The sequence below is a fragment of the Bubalus kerabau genome, chromosome 22, assembly GCF_029407905.1.
Source record: "Bubalus kerabau isolate K-KA32 ecotype Philippines breed swamp buffalo chromosome 22, PCC_UOA_SB_1v2, whole genome shotgun sequence".
In the NCBI taxonomy this organism is placed as follows: Eukaryota; Metazoa; Chordata; class Mammalia; order Artiodactyla; family Bovidae; genus Bubalus; species Bubalus kerabau.
This window is the reverse complement of record NC_073645.1, coordinates 6,775,074-6,795,122: the sequence shown is the minus strand read 5'-3', so window position 1 is coordinate 6,795,122 and position 20,049 is coordinate 6,775,074. Positions and strand designations below refer to the sequence as shown.

Below are 20,049 nucleotides of genomic sequence, written 5' to 3'. Positions count from 1 at the left end.
GGAAATAGGAGAGAATAAGAGTGAGGTGCCCATTACATTGATTAAAAAGTATATGCTAGATGATGAGAATTCTCAAGTCTTCTTCCTCATTGGCTTCTAGCATGCTGAGTTAGAATTCTCTAAGACAAAGATTAGAATTCTTTGTGGGGAGTATGACCATCCCAGGAGGGAAAAAGCAAAACTACAAATATGGAGATTTACAAGTTCCCCCAGTGAAACACAGGATTCATCATCAGAGCATCTATGTTGAAACCATCAGTTAAAAAAGCTTAGACTAACACAGAGAGTTTCTAATCAGCTTTTAATATCCCACATTTAAATATGAACTGGCAGCCAATAAACACCAAGCAACTGAGGAAAACATCTAGTAAATGAGACCAATCAAAAAACAGAAGATTGATCTCAATAATGATAAAACCAGCACACTAAATTTTTTAAATTTTATAATTATTTTCTTCAGAAGGGTATTCACATGATAATTAAGCAGAACAAGATCTTTTATGAAAAAGGTTATGTTTAGAGATTAAGGCAGAGCTTTTTATAAAGTAACAATACCAATAATAATGACAATAATAATTAATAATAATAATTGACAATAAAAATGTTAAAATCACTTGAAATTTTGGAACACAGAGCTGAGGAAGATTTGCAGAAAGTAGAACAAAGAGCAGAGATATTTAAATAAAAGAGGAAGGTCAAGAAAATGGAAGATCAGACCAGGAAGTCCACTATTATGTAGGTAATATTTTACAAGTGATATGATTAGGAAATAGAATGGGGAAATGGTGGTGAGCAAATTAACAAAATATACTGGAAAAGTTTCTAGTAACAATAGACCAGAACTTTCAGATTAAAGAAGAGACCAAAATATGAAAAATAAAAAGTAGACAAAAATAATCAAATCTTGAAATTAAAAAAAAAATAAGATCCTAAATTTTTCAGAAAGGAGTCACAATTGTCCGACTTCACAACAAAAATGCTAAAAAAACAGAAGGAAATGAATACATATTTTTAAAGTTCAGGGACCACTAGATTTACATGTGAGCCAGAGTATGAATAAAGTCAATTTGAATATACTCAGACAGACTATTACTAATGTATTCTTTTCCAGGAAACAATTTGAGACTCTATGCCACCAAAATAAGTACATAAATGAATTAAGAGCAAGACACAGGGTACTGAAAAGAGATATCCAACACCAGAAAGAGACATGAAGGTTCTAAGACAATGATGGAAGAATTGCCAAGATAACTGTTTAGCAACAGGCTAATAGGACAGTCAGCCCAAGGACGGAAGGTGCTAGAAAGGATGCTGCCTAATATGAATTGCTATCTTGAGAAATGCTTTAGAATTTTAACTTAAATGTGATACTTAAATCATGAAAGGACAATTAAAACTACAGAAGATCCTAAAAGGATGCAATTTTTATTGGCAGAAGTAAACAAGGATATGGTAAGACAAGAAATTGAATCATGGGACACTACTTTGCTCAGCTATCTATAGTATGAACAGGATTGTGATTGTGCAAATATTGACAATTAATAAGACAAGTAATATTATTTTTTCAGAGGATTGGAGAAATCAATGAATATACATAGGAAAACTGGTCAAAAAAGAGCAATCACCACTTTATACATGCGGACATAAAACATAGGTAATTTTTTCTTTTACATTTCTACAATCCCCTTTCCCTTGGGCTACTTATCCTGGGGTATGCTAAATGTACAAATTTATATAGTGAAAATCAATCAAAGCCACAATTTTTCTGAGGCAGCACATCACAAACTCACATGCAGAGACTGATGAAAATGCTGTTTAATGTATTCTATTCATTCTAGCTTTTCATGGCCCATTGAAACATGCATGGCTCATGGAGGACATAGACTTTGAAAATATTGCGGGGGAAGAGCAACCTATTCACCATACATGAAATGGTGCATGCATCATGCTATATAATGTAAAATAAATACATCTTTTATTAAACATATCTGCCTATGTTTTAAGGCTTATTAGCATCTTATTTAAAATGACCAAATGTCACGTTATTTAAAAAAAAATTAGAAGTAGATATATTAGAATGGTTTTTTAAGGCATACAATGATATTATGTATTGAGAATCATATTAGGAGTTTATCAGGGCATCTTTTTTTTAATTATAAGCCTTTTTCTAGATTACAAGGACAATTTGATTTTTAAAACTATACATATGTATAGCTTTGATTTAAAAAACAGTGAAAACCAAGACATTCCTTTCTCTTTAAAATATAGCAGTTGTTTTGCAATTGAGGGTTAAATATGTCATTATGCAGTAATTTACCTAGAAGTAAGCAAATATGTATATGCTTGCTTTAATCTTATTTTAATTCCAAGTATTTTTATACTGGTAAGCTTGAGGGAGACTGTCAAGGTAATTTCCTCTAGCCATTATACTTCTGAGACAGAAGATGATATGTCTTAATATACTTATTTCTTAATACACTATTTCTTATGAGTTTTAGTGATTATCAAATCTCAAGAGCATTAAATTCAAATTATAAAATCCTAAAAGTAGATTAAAATGATTCATAACAAAAGGATAGGCCCAAAGGGCAGTTGAGCAATATCGTACGTTTACCCTGGTAGTGAGTATATCATCTTGTTCCTTTTAGAGCTGAAATAATAAGGTAAAATCTATAAAATGAAAAATCCCTTAAAGTTTTCTATAAAAACCATATAATATAGAATTCTCTCCCACATATTTAAAAACATAATTTTATAGTATATGGTAGGCATGTAACTCTTTAGAAGGCAAAAGATAATCAAATATATAATATTAATGAAAAAAAAATCTAACAAAATTGTCCCAAACAGAAAGCTAAGTGATAAGGATCTCCTAAAAGGAAATAATATAGCATTCAAAATTCCTCTACAATGGAGGCTTATAATCTGTTGTGAAGAAGTTTTAAATAGGCTTTGCAAAGTAATTTTACTATTTAACATACGAACAGGATGAGATATTCAAAATTAAATATATTAAGAAAAAATATGCATTTATTCAGTATATACATGTATTATTTTTATAGTTGCATTTGAAGTTAACTTAAATCACACACTGTGTTGACATTATTTTCTTATTACTATTGCTACTAATGATATTGATGTTACTTAGTAATAGAAAATTAACATAGGCATTTGGAGAAAATATTGTATTTTATGATTTTATCAACAGAATGTAAATTTATATACAGAGTTAAAATGATGAGACAAATGTGGAAAAATAAGCCAAAATGCCAAAATTTTATTTGGCTTCAGCTTTCATTCAAATGCAGCTTCCCTAATAGCTCAGTTCATAAACAATCCACCTGCAATGGAATTTGATTCTTGGTCAGGAAGATCCCCTGGAGAATGGAAAGGCTACCCACTCCAGTATTCTGGCCGGGAGAATTCCATGGACATGATAGTTCATGGGGTCCCAAAGAGGTTGGACAAAACTGAGTGACTTTCACATTCACTTTTCCTTCAAATGTTATATAAACCAGATAATAAAATGCAAAATGTTGCATACTTATTAGAACATGGCAGTCATATATAATTTAGCAATCTGCTTTGGCATAATGGCTAGCAGAATAAAATAAAAATTAAGAAAGAGTTCTAAGGAGATCTGTGTTTGGGTTTCAGTTTGACCAGGTTCTAGTTATGTGCAGTTGGGAATTATTTCTCAGAGTTCAGTGCCATAATTTTAAAATGTGGACTATTTGATAGACCTTTTGAATGCCACTGATTCTTTAAAGAACTGCTCAGTGTAGGGCTATCTCATAAAGTAGAGTAAAGGACAAATGAAGTATCTTACAAAAAGCACAGCACAGTGCCTATGCCTCCAACATGGTAGAAATAAGTAAATGTTAGTAATATAAAATTTATTTAATATTTTTATATTTAAATAATGTAGTAATAGAACCTTACTTTTTGATTTGTCCTAATCTCTTTCTCCTTCACAAGAAGCACAGATTAAACTTATGAGGTATTTGGAACTGAAGTAACAAGTTTTTATTATTTTCTAATTAATTATTAAGGTACTATCTTCAGGCTGTTGCACATTCTATACAAAATTATATTTAACATCTGAATCTACATACGCATACACAGATTTTTTTTAAAACAGTAACATCTCAGAACTCAGGGTAGTCTATAATACTCTTATTCAAAAAACTGTTAGTAATTATGAAATTAAGCATATTTGAGCAATATATTTTGTGAATTTATTAACAAATAATTATATATTTTGAAAATGAAAACTAAAAAAGCATCTTTTGTGAATACATAGAATAAAACCTATGACTTGTAAAAAGGAAATAAGTTTCAAAAGGGAGTGCATATATATATACCTAAAGTGAAAGTGGAGAGTGAAAAAGTTGGCTTAAAGCTCAACATTCAGAAAACGAAGATCATGGCATCCGGTCCCATCACTTCATGGGAAATAGATGGGGAAACAGTGGAAACAGTGTCAGATTTTCTTTTTGGGGGCTCCAAAATCACTGCAGATGGTGACTGCAGCCATGAAATTAAAAGACGCTTACTACTTGGAAGAAAAAAGTTATGACCAACCTAGATAGCATATTGAAAAGCAGAGACATTACTTTGCCAACAAAGGTCCATCTAGTCAAGGCTATGGTTTTTCCTGAGGTCATGTACGGATGTGAGAGTTGGACTGTGAAGAAGGCTGAGCGCCAAAGAATTGATGCTTTTGAACTGTGGTGTTGGAGAAGACTCTTGAGAGTCCCTTGGACTGCAAGGAGATCCAACCAGTCCATTCTGAAGGAGATCAGTCCTGGGATTTCTTTGGAAGGAATGATGCTAAAGCTGAATCTCCAGTACTTTGGCCACCTCATGCGAAGAGTTGACTCATTGGAAAAGACTCTGATGCTGGGAGGGATTGAGGGCAGGAGGAGAAGGGGATGACAGAGGATGAGATGGCTGGATGGCATCACTGACTCGATGGATGTGAGTCTGAGTGAACTCTGGGAGTTGGTGATGGACAGGGAGGCCTGGTGTGCTGCGATTCATGGGGTCATAAAGAGTTGGACACGACTGAGCAAATGAACTGGACTGGATGCCTGATTCATGCTGAGATTTGACAGAAAAGAACAAAATTCTGTAAAGCAATTATCTTTCAATAAAAAATAAATTAATTAAAAAAATCACTACTGGATATCTTAGGTTTTATTTTTAATAAAATTTATGATCACACATTCATTCATTATGTTTTAAATCTATGCAATGTTTATTGAGCACTCAGTCTATGTTGGACAATTCACCAAGTATAAGGAAAATACAAGGATAGACTATCTGTCATGGACAGCAGGGTATAGAATTATACAAACAAACAATGGGCAGAAATGGGTGGAAACTACCTATCTAGAGGAGGGAGTAGCTTCTGTCCAGGAGAATGACAGAGTGCCTCCGTGTGATGTAAGGCTATGGCTAAATCTTTACAGATAAATAAAAATATTGATGTAAGATTTGTTTGCACCTAGAGGGAGATGTGGTAGGAAGAGGTCTTGAGTTTGGAAATATTATGAAAACTTAGGTGTGAACAGTGTATTTGGAGAACAATTCAACATATGTGACAAAAAGGCAGAAACTGAGATTGGAAAAGTTGATCATAATCAAACACGTCAAATCTTTAGTTATCCTAGCCCAAGTTTTAGAGACTAATAGATCATTGACTTACAAAAAAAAAAAAAAAAATTTTTTTTTTTAAGTCCCAGTGAATGGATCAGCTAAGAAAACTAAGTTAACCCTTTGAGGAGGCACTTTTGCTTAGTGTTCCTTCAAGTCTGTACAACATTCAGATAATTCTCTAAAACTTGATTTTAGTGGGATGTGGCAAAAGTGATGAGATATCACTTTTGTTATAAAGTTATAAGAAATCTTCATAAAGAGGAAAGCTAGGTGCCATATTGTTAGTAATCCTCTGAGGGGATGAGGATCAACTCCAATGAGACTAAGGCACTCAAACCAGCAGCCTTTAAGAAAGTGGATCTGACAACATCCATGTACATGGGCTTGGAAGCTGATTCTCCCTCAGGTCAGCCTTCAGATTGGGCTTTCCTTGTGGCTCAGCAGTAAAGAATCCACCTGCCAATGCAGGGGATGTGAGTTTGTTCCCTGGGTCTGGAAGATCATCTAGAGAAGGAAATGGCAACACACTCCAGTATTCTTGCTTGGAGAATTACATGGACAGAGAAGTCTGGTAGACTACAATCCATGGGGTTGCAAAAGAGTCAGACATAGTGACTAAACAAATAAAACAACACAAACAAACAAAAAACCAAAGCCTTTAGATTGAACTGTATCCCCAAATGATGCATCTTAATTGAGGTCTTTTGAAATGTCTCGAGGCAAACACATGCTTCCCTGGTGGCTCAGCAGGTAAAGAATCTGCCTGCAATGTGAGAGAACTGGGTTCAATCCCTGCATTGGGAAAATCCCCTGGAGAAGGAAACAGCTACCCACTCCAGTATTCTGGAGCCTGGAGAATTTCAGGGACTATATAGTCCATGGATCGCAGAGTCAGACACAACTGAACGACTTACACTCACTTCACAAACACACTCGAGTAAGCTGAGTCTAGGCACATAACAAATTATGAGGTAATAATTGTTGTTTTAAATAGTATATTTCAGTATGCTTAGTTACTTAGTGTTAGAAAGCTAAATCATAGTTATCTGTAGAAAATATTTTCATGATTTGGTTTATATAGAGAAGGATATTATCATTCTCTACATTTATAAAGAAAAAGTGACATCTGGAACCACCTGTAGAAATTATATAATTGTGTTTACATACTAGAGATACACTACATAGTTTTGGATTGCTACAATAAACTTGCTTTCTCAGTAACTTAAATTTCTTTATTTAGATATAAAACACTATATCAGCAATTATCAATATTTTTGCTTTTATTTTCAGTTTAGTTTAACCATGAGGAACACTTTTGGGTGTGTGTCTAGTTGCAAAGTTATTTTTACCTTAAAATAACCATATGTTTTATTGCTGAATTGGCTGCTTCTCAGAGATAGTAAGTTATTAAAAAAGAAAAATGTACCTTTTATCCATAAAGCATATGAGAAGTAGTAAATGCATGAGACTTTAATCATATCTTCAGTATTTTTTGCTTTACATAAATGTAATGGCCATGTATGGATGTGGACTTTAATCATATCTTCAGTATTTTTTGTTTTACATAAATGTAATGGCCATGTATGGATGTGAGAGTTAGACTATAAAGAAAGCTGAGGGCCAAAGAATTGATACCTTTGAACTGTGGTGTTAGAGAAGACTCTTGAGAGTCCTTGGACTGCAAGGAGATCCATCCAGTCCATCCTAAAGGAGATCAGTCCTGGGTGTTCACTGGAAGGAATGATATTGAAGCTGAAACTCCCAATATTTTGGCCACCAGATGCGAAGAGCTGACTCATTTGAAAAGACCCTGACACTGGGAAATATTGAGGGCAGGAGGAGAAGGGGATGACAGAGGATGAGATGGTTGGATGGCATCACCGACTCGATGGACATGGGTTTGGGCATATTCCAGGAGTTGGTGATGGACAGGAAGGCCTGGCGTGCTGTGGTTCATGGGGTTGCAAAGAGTCGGACACGACTGAGCGACTGAACTGAACTGAATGGCAACCCACTCCAGTATTCTTGCCTGGGAAATTCTATGAACAGAAGAGCCTGGTGGACCACAGTCCAAAGGGTCACAGATTCAGACATGACTGAACAACTAAACACATTATTACTATAGTAAAAAAGATAAATATAAATGTATGAGTTCAGTTTCTTTGTAGTGTTTACTGCTTTCAAAAACCTATAACTTTTTTCTTTGCAAAACCAGATATTTCTATACTTCAGATTTAAATATAAAATTAAAATATTCTTTAGTGAATCAATATGAGAAATTTTGAGCATAGATTTCCTGATATTTCTGTTGAGATTTCTGATAAAATATTAAGAAAATAAAATTATAGTAAAATACTTATTAATATAATATTTTCTTGTTAATTGTGATGGCCATAATATTTCACTTTTTTATTAGCACAATGTAGCACTAAGAAAACAATAATCATTAGAATAAAAGTTATAATTAGCATATAGCTTATTACTCACTAAAAGCTTTATATATACTATTTTTATTATCATAACAATTGCTTAAGGCATATATTGCTGTTTTCTTGAAATAGTATGGAAATGGTTTTCCAGTAATATTCTATAATTTTGCCAAAATTTACTAAAGTTTAAATCCTGTAATGACATCTCTGTTATGTTTATTCACAAGACCTAGGTCTTCATGCTTCCAGAAGGGGCAGTAAGATCATTATAAAATGGAGAAATTTGTGTTACTAGTTCGAATCAATCAAGTCCAAGTCCACCTTTTTGTTTCCCTTTGCTTCACTTTTTTTTTTTTTTCTAACTTCATAGAAGTTACCAGTGGTTAATTAATCTTTTGATATGCCAACTCTAGGCAAAATGGAATTATCTTCCAAGTTACCTTTGCAATTTACAAAAACAATGGTTTGCCTCTTTTTTATTTGCTTATTGTTTCTAAAGCCCAACTATCTTTTACCTGTAAGATCTAACACTGGAAGATAGTGTTCTCTTCCCTCTTAGTAGGTTCATGGTGTTGATCACCTTGGCCAGTTTTCAAGTCCCCCGTGGGACCACAATAGACTCTAAGACTCTCATTCTGTTTAGAGACAAGTAACATCTTCTCTATGATTCACTATTTTCAGGAAACTCTAATTTTGCTATTAAATGTTTTAATTCTGTGATGAGTTAAACATCTCATTCTATCTTCTGACTAAAGGTAAGTTTAAAATCTAAACTGTAGATTATCCTTATTTTAAATCTCTGGCAACCAAAGTAACAACAACAAAAAGAAGCGTAGGGGCCCAGCAAACCTCAACCCCACCTTCTGTTTTCCTTTTGTATTCTTGGCCTTTATTTTTTTTTCCTGTGCTTTCTTTTTTTTTTTTTTTTCTTTTTTCTAATTTGGAAGGGTGATATAATATTCAATAGCATATGCATTGTTACTTAACTATGAGGAGTTTAACTACGAGGATTTAAATGAAATTCTTAGCATGTCTTGATACACTATAAGGTGGTCAATAAGAGGTAGCCATTAGTACTATTCTAATCAAATAAGCACTTTATTTCTTGATTATTCTTGGAAATGTCTTTTAAAATTATTCAATTCGGACAAATTGGAAAGAACACTAGAATGTTTATGTATTGAACATTTCCCTGAGTATGGTTGACTGTAAACTGAGGAGAACAAGACACCTTTCTGAAAATTTATACACCTACACTCTTCACCATTAGGACACAAATAGCTTAATTTCTAATGGCTGAGTTAATGAGGTGAGCAACACAAAGTGAACCTTTAATGGGAAATACTAATTTTCAAATATTGAACAATTAGTGTTTTGTTAAGCATTAATAGAAATATCCATATTCCTAATCAAAAGAAATATCATTAAAAAATCAGATTCTTCCATAATTAAGTTGCCATTTTATATTTAAGGGCAACAACAATTCCATATTTCAAAATAATACTGAACTTTCAAAAGGTGGCTTTTTCACACTAAATGTAATTTACAAATGTACATCAACATTGAGTGAGTGAGTGAGTGAAGTTGCTCAGTCATGTCTGACTCCTTGCGACCCCATGGACTGTACCCTACCAGGTTCCTCCATCCATGGGTTTTTCCAGGCAAGAATACTGGAGTGGGTTGCCACTTCCTTCTGCAGGAGATCTTCCTGACCCAGGGATTCAACCCAGGTCTCCCGCATTGTAGGCAGACGCTTTACCATCTGAGCCACCAGGGAAGTCATTCTTTTTATAAAAATGGTAAGCTATACCACATTACAATTTTTTTTTAATGCTTTCAGCATTTTGAGAAGTTTAGAACAAAATACACTTATTGAAGGACAACTGCTTTACAATATTGTGTAAAAATCTGAATGTCTTTTCTTAATTAAAATAATAATGCCTAAAAATTTAGTTTTATGATATCTCTTTGAATGTGTAAAAGTCCAAAATCATTCATATATTTCCATGATATGAAATTAAAGTCCTAAATATGTTAATCAATAAATTATATAAAAATGATAAGCATGTCCTTTCTTTTTGAAGTAAGAATTAACACACCAGTACCAACATCAGCTGGATCATGGAAAAAGCAAGAGAGTTCCAGAAAAACATCTATTTCTGCTTTATTGACTATGACAAAGCCTTTGACTGTGTGGATCACAATAAACTGTGGAAAATTCTGAAAGACATGGGAATACCAGGCCACCTGATCTGCCTCTTGAGAAATTTGTATGCAGGTCAGGAAGCAACAATTAGAACTGGCCATGGAACAACAGACTGGTTCCAAATAGGAAAAGGAGTACGTCAAGGCTGTATATTGTCACCCTGCTTATTTAACTTATATGCAGAGTATATCATGAGAAACACTGGGCTGGAAGAAGCACAAGCTGGAATCAAGATTGCCGGGAGAAATATCAATAATCTCAGATATGCAGATGACACCACCTTTATGGCAGAAAGTGAAGAGGAACTAAAAAGCCTCTCGATGAAATTGAAAGTGGAGAGTGAAAAAGTTGACTTCAAGCTCAACATTCAGAAAACAAAGATCATGGCATCCGGTCCCATCACTTCATGGGAAATAAATGGGGAAACAGTGGAAACAGTGTCAGACTTTCTTTTTTGGGGGCTCCAAAATCACTGCAGATGGTGACTGCAGCCATGAAATTAAGACGCTTACTCCTTGGAAGGAAAGTTATGACCAACTTAGACAGCATATTCAAAAGCAGAGACATTACTTTGCCAAAAAAGGTCTGTCTAGTCAAGGCTATGGTTTTTCCTGTGGTCATGTATGGATGTGAGAGTTGGACTGTGAAGAAGACTGAGCACCGAAGAATTGATGCTTTTGAGCTGTGGTGTTGGAGAAGACTCTTGAGAGTTCTTGGACTGCAAGGAGATCCAACCAGTCCATTCTGAAGGAGATCAGCCCTGGGACTTCTTTGGAAGGAATGATGCTGAAGCTGAAACTCCAGTACTTTAGCCACCTCATGCGAAGAGTTGACTCCCTGGAAAAGACTCTGATGCTGGGAGGGATTGGGGGCAGGAGGAGCAGGGGACGAATGAAGATGAGATGGCTGGATGGCATCACTGACTCGATGGACGTGAGTGGGTGAACTCCAGGAGTTGGTGATGGACAGGAAGGCCTGGCGTGCTTCAATTCATGGGGTCAGAAAGAGTCGGACACGACTGAGGGACTGAACTGAACTGAACTGAACTGATGCAGATGACACCACCCTTAGGCAGAAAGTGAAGAAGAACTAATAGCCTCTTGATGAAAGTGAAAGAGGAGAGTGAAAAAGTTGGCTTAAAGCTCAACATTCAGAAAACTAAGATCATGGCATCTGGTCCCATCACTTCATGGCAAATAGATAGGGAAACAGTGGAAACAGTGGCTGACTTTATTTTTCTGGGCTCCAAAATCACTGCAGATGGTGATTGCAGCCATGAAATTAAAAGACGCTTGCTCCTTGGAAGGAAAGTTATGACCAACCTAGACAACATATTCAAAAGCAGAGATATTACTTTGCCAACAAAGGTCCATCTAGTCAAGGCTATGGTTTTTCCTGTGGTCATGTATGGATGTGAGAGTTGGACTGTGAAGAAGGCTGAGTGCCTAAGAATTGATGCTTTTTAACTGTGGTGTTGGAGAAGACTCTTGAGAGTTCTTGGACTTCAAGGAGATCCAACCAGTCCATTCTAAAGGAGATCAGTCCTGTGTGTTCATTGGAAGGACTGATGTTGAAGCTGAAACTCCAATACTTTGGCCACCTGATGCGAAGGGCTGACTCATTGGAAAAGACTCTGATGCTGAGGAAGATTGAGGGGAGGAGGAGAAGGGTATGACAGTGGATGACATAGTTGGATGGCATCACCGATTCAATGGACATGGGTTGGGTGGACTTGGTGATGGACATCGAGGCCTGGCGTGCTGCAGTTCATGGGGTTGCAAAGAGTTGGACAGGACTGAACTGAAAGCTTTATGTTATCCATGTTAAAAGTTATGATGAATTGACATTTCCTAAAGGAAAATAACCAATAAGGAGGAAATTAAATGCTAATTAGTTAAGAAAAAGAATTTTCTTAAAGAGTATACCTTAGTATTAAAAATATTGACTTTGAATCAGCCTATGATACTCTCTAATAGAAACATAAAAGTCTCATTTATTAAGTGATAATTATATTTCTAGATTTCTTTAAGAAGTGAAGATTTTATTTCCATTCTAGCTTCAACCTCTTGATTTTTTTTTTATTTAGTCAACATTACCAATTCATATTCAGTGTATGAAGTAGTATAAAATTTATACAATCTTATCTGTGATTCCAAATATTTCAGGAATTTTATCACCTCATTGTACATAGTCAACAACTGTGCACACTCCACTCTAACCAATAAAATCATCATTAAAAAGTTAGATTATGTACGCATGCTAAAATATACATTTCAATGACTATTTTCAAATTTTATTTAGAGCCTTGTGACATCTTGACATTTGAAACAGTTCAGCTGGAATGACATCAAGATTATGCTCAAATTCCTTCAAGCTAGGCTTAAGCAGCACATGAAATGAGAACTTGCAGACGTACAAGATGCATTTAGAAAAGGCAGAGGAGTCAGAGATCAAGTTGCCAACATCTTCTGGATCATAGAAAAAGCAAGCGAATTCCTAAAATAAATTACTTCTGTTTATTGACTATGCTAAAGTCAATGTTGATTGCGGATCACAGCAAACTGTGAAAAATTCTTAAAGAGATGGGAATACCAGATCACCTTAGCTGCCTCCTGAAAAAACCTGTATGCAGGTCAAGAAGCAACAGTTAGATCCAGACTCAGAAAAATGGACTGGTTCAAAATTGGAAAAGAAGTATGTCAAGGCTGTATATTGTCACCCTGCTTATTTAACTTACATGCAGAGTACATCATGCAAAGTGCCAGCCTGGATGAATCAGAAGATGGAATCAAGATTGCCAGAACAAATATCAACAACCTCAGATATGTAGATTATACCACTAATACCAGAAAACAAAGAGAAACTAAAGTTTGAGCCTCTTGATGAAAGTGAAAGAAGAGAGTGAAAAAGCTGGCTTTAAAAAAAAAAAAAAAAAAAGCTGGCTTAAAACTCAACATTCAAAAGCAAAGATCACGGCATCCAGTCACATCACTTTATGGCAATTAAATGGGTAAAAAGTGGAAATAGTGAGAGATTTTGTTTTCTTGGGTTCCAAAATCACTGTGGATAGTGACTGAAGCCACAAAATATAAGACACTTGCTTCTTGGAAGCAAACCTATGACAAACCTGGACAGCATATTAAAAAACAGAGACATAACTTTGCCAACAAAGGTCTGTATAGGCAGAGTGATGGTCTTTCTGATAGCCATGTATGGGTGTGATAGCTGGACCATTAAGAAGGCTCAGCACCCAAGAATCAATGCTTTTGAACTGTACATGTGCGTGTATGCTAAGTCGCCTCAGTCATGTTCAACTCTGTGTGACCAAATGGACTGTAGCTTGCCAGACTCCTCCTTCCTTGGTATCTCCAGGTAATAATACTGGAGTGGGTTGTAGTGCCCTTCTCCAGGGATCTTTCCAAATCATGTACTGATCCCGCCTCTCTTACATCTAGTGCATTGGTAGGAGAGTTTTACCACTAGCACCCCCTGGGATGCCCCTTTGAACTGTGGTGCTGGAGAAGACTCTTGAGAGTTCCTTAGACTGCAAGGAGATCAAACCAGTGAATCCTAAAGGCAATCAACCCTGAATATTCATTGGATGTACTGAAGCTGAAGCTTCAATAATTTGGCCACATGATGCAAAGAGCTGACTCGAGAAAAGACCCTGATGCTGGGAAATATTGAAGGCAAGAGGAGAAGGGGATGACAGAGGGTGAGATGGTTGGATGGCATTACTGATTCAATCAGCATGACTTTGAGTAAACTCAGGGAGATAGTAGAGGACAGAGAAGCCTGGTGTTCTGCAGTTCATGGGTTCACAAAGAGTCAGATACAACTTTGTTACTGAATAACAACATCTTGACATTGTGAAAAATTGATCCTTCTTTCAAACAAATGTAATTCTAAGTGACATATCAATCAATACAATAGATTTAAAATAAGCTATTTTTAAGATTAATGCAGATTTTCACTTTTTTCAAAATATTCTTTATGTGTTTCTTACAGATCTTTCATGAGAGTGCTGCAGATTTCTGCCCCTTTTAACATTTTCCCTCATTTTCTGTATTACTATTTTTTATTATTTACCTTTATAATTTAAAATAATTATTGATTTGCAAGATTTTGAAAAAACAGTAAAAAATTGTTTAAGAAATCTATTACTAAGCTTTTTCCTATAGTTGTGCATTCAAAACTGTAGTGCATTCTCAGAATTTGGAAATTAAATCTGCACAAAATATGCAGAATTGGATTTTCACCTTTCTAAAAATTAAAAAATATATATGATACTTCAAACACTATGACTTGTTTGTACATTTCTTATCTATTCTTCCATGCTTATCTACTTTTATCATTAAACTGCCAACTGTTTGATAATTTCTAAATTGATAAAATAGCTTATTTAACCCCATCATGGTTAAACTATTTCAAAATTCATTATATGAATAACATTTTACATTTCTTTTATTCTGTGTTAAGTTTTTTTAACTTTCTTATACTGTTATTTTTTCATTATTATCTTTACTTTATTTCCCTCACCACAAGTAAAATTTCATTTTTGCATTGTGTATCTACTTTTCTATTTCATCAGCAAGAAAGCTCTATTAGAAACATTGAAAGTTTGCCGAGTTAGAACAAAATAGATTTAGAACTCATCAAACATATTAGCAACATTTGTCTCATGTATGAGAGCGAAATTGTAAAAGATAATGTAGTGCATATTCTCCATTGGTTTATAGGACAAACAAAATAATAATTTTAGCAGATATTGTAAGCATGGCCAAATAGCTTATATGGAAGTACATAAGAATAAAATATTAATTGCCTGTGGAAATTAATAATGAGGTGACAGAGTGATTATATGAAGATTTAATCAACTAGATTATGACTGTGTATTTCTTTGCATTGCCCAATGATTGTCATTTCTTTACTTTAATATGTCATTTCATACAGGTATTCCAAAGCTGAGCTCAGTTTAAAATTATATCTCTCTCCATACATCCCACCTTCTATTGTGTAGTTACCAAGCCTTTTGAGAATAAATAAATTCCAGCCATCAGTTTGTATGTAATATTTACATTGGATATAAATACCTAATGTGAAAGGTTGCCTATGCTTTTCTCTCAAGCCTAGATTATAGAACTTTGAGTCTAATAAATTAGAATTTTATGTTTAAATAAGAAAACATCCTTTCCCATAATTAGTTCAGTATGTAAATATATATTGTATATTTTTTTTTCCTCTCATTTAAATCACTTGAGAAACATTCACTTTGTATTTGTTAGTTAGGTAGGCAACGTTAATTACCATATGTTAGCATGCATTAAGTTATAAGAATCTTAATAATAACTAAAAAATCAGAATAAAACTTTTAAAAGACTGTTTTAAAATTCTACTCCATCCCCATTTCTACTAGAAAATTTTATTTTTAAACTTTACATAACTGTATTAGTTTTGCCAAATATCAAAATGAATCCATCACAGGTATACACGTGTTCCCCATCCTGAACCCTCCTCCCTCCTTCCTCCCCATGGATTCTTCATTAGGTTAGTTAAGAATCTTCTGTTAATATCTAAATTCCACCTTGCATGTAGACACTTTTAGTCATCACAGGAATCAGAGTCCCCTTATTTGTAAAAGTCACATATCATGAAGCTATCCAAAGTGAGATGGTATTATTAGCTGCAGAAATTTCCTCATGGGAAGAGAACATTAGAAGTAATTACTCATCATTTAGAAAATGCAGACTTGTGCAAAAGATGACCATCCCCTTCTGCTGAGCATGGGGAAAAGTAATTTTAATACTATACTACAGGTTATCAAAATTTATGTTAAAATCCTAACCCACCATGTATTAAGAGGTGGGGCTTTTGGGAGGCAATTAAGACATAAGAGTGGAAACCTTATTAAAGATATTAGTGCCCTTGTAACAGAGACATGATCTTGTGCTCTCTGGCTCTTCTGTTTCTCCCCTTACCACACTCTCTCTCCTTTCTCTCTCTTCACTATGCAAGGATAATGAGATGATAGCAATCTGAAAACCAGGAAGAAGGCCTTCATCAAGAACCCAACCATACTGGTTCCCTGATCTCAGACTTTCAGCCTTGGGAATCATGAGACATAAGTGTTTTTGTTTAAAGTACTCAGTCTATGATCATTTGTGATAACAGAATGAACCAGAACAAAGGGTCACATGGGACTCTGATAATCCACATCGTAGTTGTTATATCGGAGAAGGCAGTGGCACCCCACTCCAGTACTCTTGCCTGGAAAATCCCATGGACGGAGGAGCCTAGTGGGCTGCAGTCCATGGGGTCGCGAAGAGTCGGACACGACTGAGCGACTTCCCTTTCACTTTTCACTTTCATGCATTGGAGGAGGAAATGGCAACCCACTCCAGTGTTCTTGCCTGGAGAATCCCAGGGACGGGGGAGCCTGGTGGGCTGCCGTCTATGGGGTCGCACAGAGTCGGACACGACTGAAGCGACTTAGCAGCAGCAGCAGCAGCAGCTGTCATATGGACTTTCTCACATAGGATTTCAATTTTAAGAACACCAAACATTCCAAAGTTGCCTTGAATTCCAAGACACCACAGTTGCTAGAAAAAGGGTTCTGGCTACAACACAAACATCACCATTTTCTAGTTGTAATAACTCTGGCCCTGGAACAAATATGTAATATGCATACCTTGAAGTAAGCCCAGGCCATATGTGACAAATGGCTCTCAGTTTTGAATATATTCAAAGCAGTTATATCTATAGACATCTAAGACAGTAAAATGTATACTCCCAATTCTTAGATGTTGAGGTAAATGATTTATATATAATATTCTTGATTATAAACCCAGAGCAAATTCCCTTAAGTTTGTTTTCAGTAAATACTCCTATACAGCCTGAAACACATGGTCATTTTTTCTTACAGTTTCAATGTACTTAAATCAAATCTCAGTGGGAGAGACTGTAGTGTATAGGTATTACAAAAGAGAAAATAGTTAAAAATGAATATGTTGGTCAGTTATTCTAATTTCTGTTTAAATGATCTCTGAATAAACAAAATATGACTCTGAAAGAACAAATCTACAACTGATTTAGCAGACTGAAAGACTGACTTGCACTTCCTTTACTTGAGAGCTCAGTCATGTCAGACTCTTAACGACGCCATGGACTGTAGCCTGCAAGCCTCTTCTGTCTGTGGAATTTTCCAGGCAAGACTACTGGAGCAGTTTTCCATTTCCTACTAAAGTGAAATCTTCCTGACCCAGGGATTGAAACTGTCCCTGGCAGGTGGATTCTTTTACCACTGAGCCACCTGGGAAGCCCAACTTGCACTTAAAAGATTACAAAAATCTCCTTTTCTGTATCTTTATAAATTAAACATATTCAAATTCAAAATAGATTAAAGAGCTAAATATAAATCTGGAAGCCATATCCTAGAGGATGACATAGGCGGGACACTCTTAGACATAAATCTGAGCAGTTTTTTTTTTTTTTTTTTTCCTTTGTCTCCTAAAGCAAAGGATCACTTCCAATTTACATTGATTTATGGGCCTAACATTCAAGGTTCCTAGGCAATATTGTTCTTTACAGCATCGGACTTGACTTCCATCAGCAGTCTCATCCACAACTAGGCATTGTTTTTGCTTTGGCTCAGCCTCTTCATTCTTCCTGGAACTATTTCTCCACTCTTCTCCAGTAGCATATTGGGCACCTATCAAACCTGGGGAGTTCATCTTTCAGTGTCGTATCTTTTTTGCCTTTTCATACTGTTTGTCGGGTAGTAAAAGCAAGAATACTGAAGTGGTTTGGCATTCCCTTTTCCAGTGGACCAGATTTTGTTGGAACCCTCCACCATGACCTGGCATATTAGGTTGCCCTACATGGCATGGCTCATAGTTTCATTGAGTTAGACTGTGAGGCTGAGATTGAAAAAGCTGGCTTATAACTCAACATTCAAAAAACAAAGATCATGGCATCCAGTCCCATCACTTCATGGCAAGTACATGGGGAAACAAGGACAGATTTTATTTTCTTGGGCTCCAAAATTGCTGCAGATGGTGACTGAAGCCATGAAATTGGAAGATGCTTGCTCTTTGGAAGACAAGCTATACAAACCTAGACAGCGTATTAAAAAGCAGAGATATTACTTTGCTGACAAAGGTCCATCTAGTCAAAGCTATGTTTTTTTCCTGTAGTCATGTATGGATATAGAGTAGGACCATAAAGAAAGCTGAGTGCTGAAGAATTGATGCTTTTGAACTGTGGTATTGGGGAAGTACTCTTGAGTGTCCCTTAGGCTTCAAGGAGATCAATCCAGTCAATCCTAAAGGAAATCAATCCTGAATATTCATTGGAAGGACTGATGCTAAAGCTGAAGCTCAATATTTTGGCCACCTGAAGCAAAGAACTGACTTGTTAGAAAAGACCCTGATGCTGGGAAATTTGAAGGCAGGAGGAGAAGGGAATGGCAGAGGGTGAGGTAGTTGGATGGCATCATGTACTCAATGGACATGAGTTTGAGCAAATTCCAGGGGTTGGTGATGTACAGGGAAGCCTGGAGTGCTGCAGTCCATGGTGTCACAAAGCGTCAGACATGACTGAGTGACTGAACTGAACTGAAAGCAAAGGACATAATAGCAAAAATAAACAAATGAAGCCTAATTAAATTTTAGGCTTCATGAAAAAGGAAAACAATGACAAAAACAAAAAGACAACCTACTGAATAGGATAAAATATTTGCAAATGATATGACTGATAAGAAGTTAATATCCAATATACATACATAGCTCATACCACTCACATCCAAAACAAAAGCAATCTGATTAAAAAGTGAGCAGAGGACCTAAATAGACATTTTTTTTTTTCCCAAAGAGGAAATGTGGATAGCCAACAGCAGGTGGAAAGATGCTCAGCATTGCTAATCATCAGAGAAATGCAAAATAAAACCACAATGAGGTATCATCTCATACTTGTCAGGATGGCTATCATCAAAAAGAACACAAATAACAAATGTTGGCCAGGATTTGCAGAAAAGGGAACACCTGTACACTGCTGGCGGGTATAAACTGGTGCAGCCACAGTGGAAAACAGTATGGAGGTTTCCCCAAAACTACAAATATGATCCAGCAATTCCACTTTTGGGTATATATCCAAAAAAAAGCAAAATACTAATTCAAAAAGATACATCTTTCCCATTGTTCATAACAATATTATTTACAATTGCCAAAATATGGAAGCAACCTAAGTTTCCATCAACAGATGAATAAAGAAGTGGTATATGTACATATATGTGTGTGCATATGTATATACATATATGCATACATACATACCCAATAGAATACTACTCAGCCATAAAGAATGAAATTTTTCCACATGTCACAACATGTTTTGAGTTGGAAGGCATTATGTAGGTGAAATAAGTCAGATAAAGATAAATACTGTATGATATCACTTATATGTGGAATCTGAAAAACACAACAAAGTACTGAATATAACAAAAAGATGTAAACTCACAGATATACAGAAAAAAGGAGTGGTTACCAGTGAGGAGAGGGAAGGGGAGGAGGGAAACACAGGAGTAAAGGATAAGAGGTACAAAGAATTAGGCATAAAATAAGCTACAATGATATATTGTACATCATAGGGAATAAAGCCAATATTGTATAATAACTATAAATGGAGTATATAACTTTAAAAACTTTCAACTCACCATAATGTACACCTGTAACATATAATATTATGTAACAACTATGCTTC

General features: G+C 35.4%; 1 protein-coding gene across 1 annotated transcript in view; it reads right to left on the bottom strand.

The window, feature by feature from the left end:
- PCDH15 (protocadherin related 15) overlaps positions 1-20,049 on the bottom strand; it is a 1,792,715-nt gene that overhangs the window by 1,506,549 nt on the left and 266,117 nt on the right. The window lies entirely within an intron of this gene.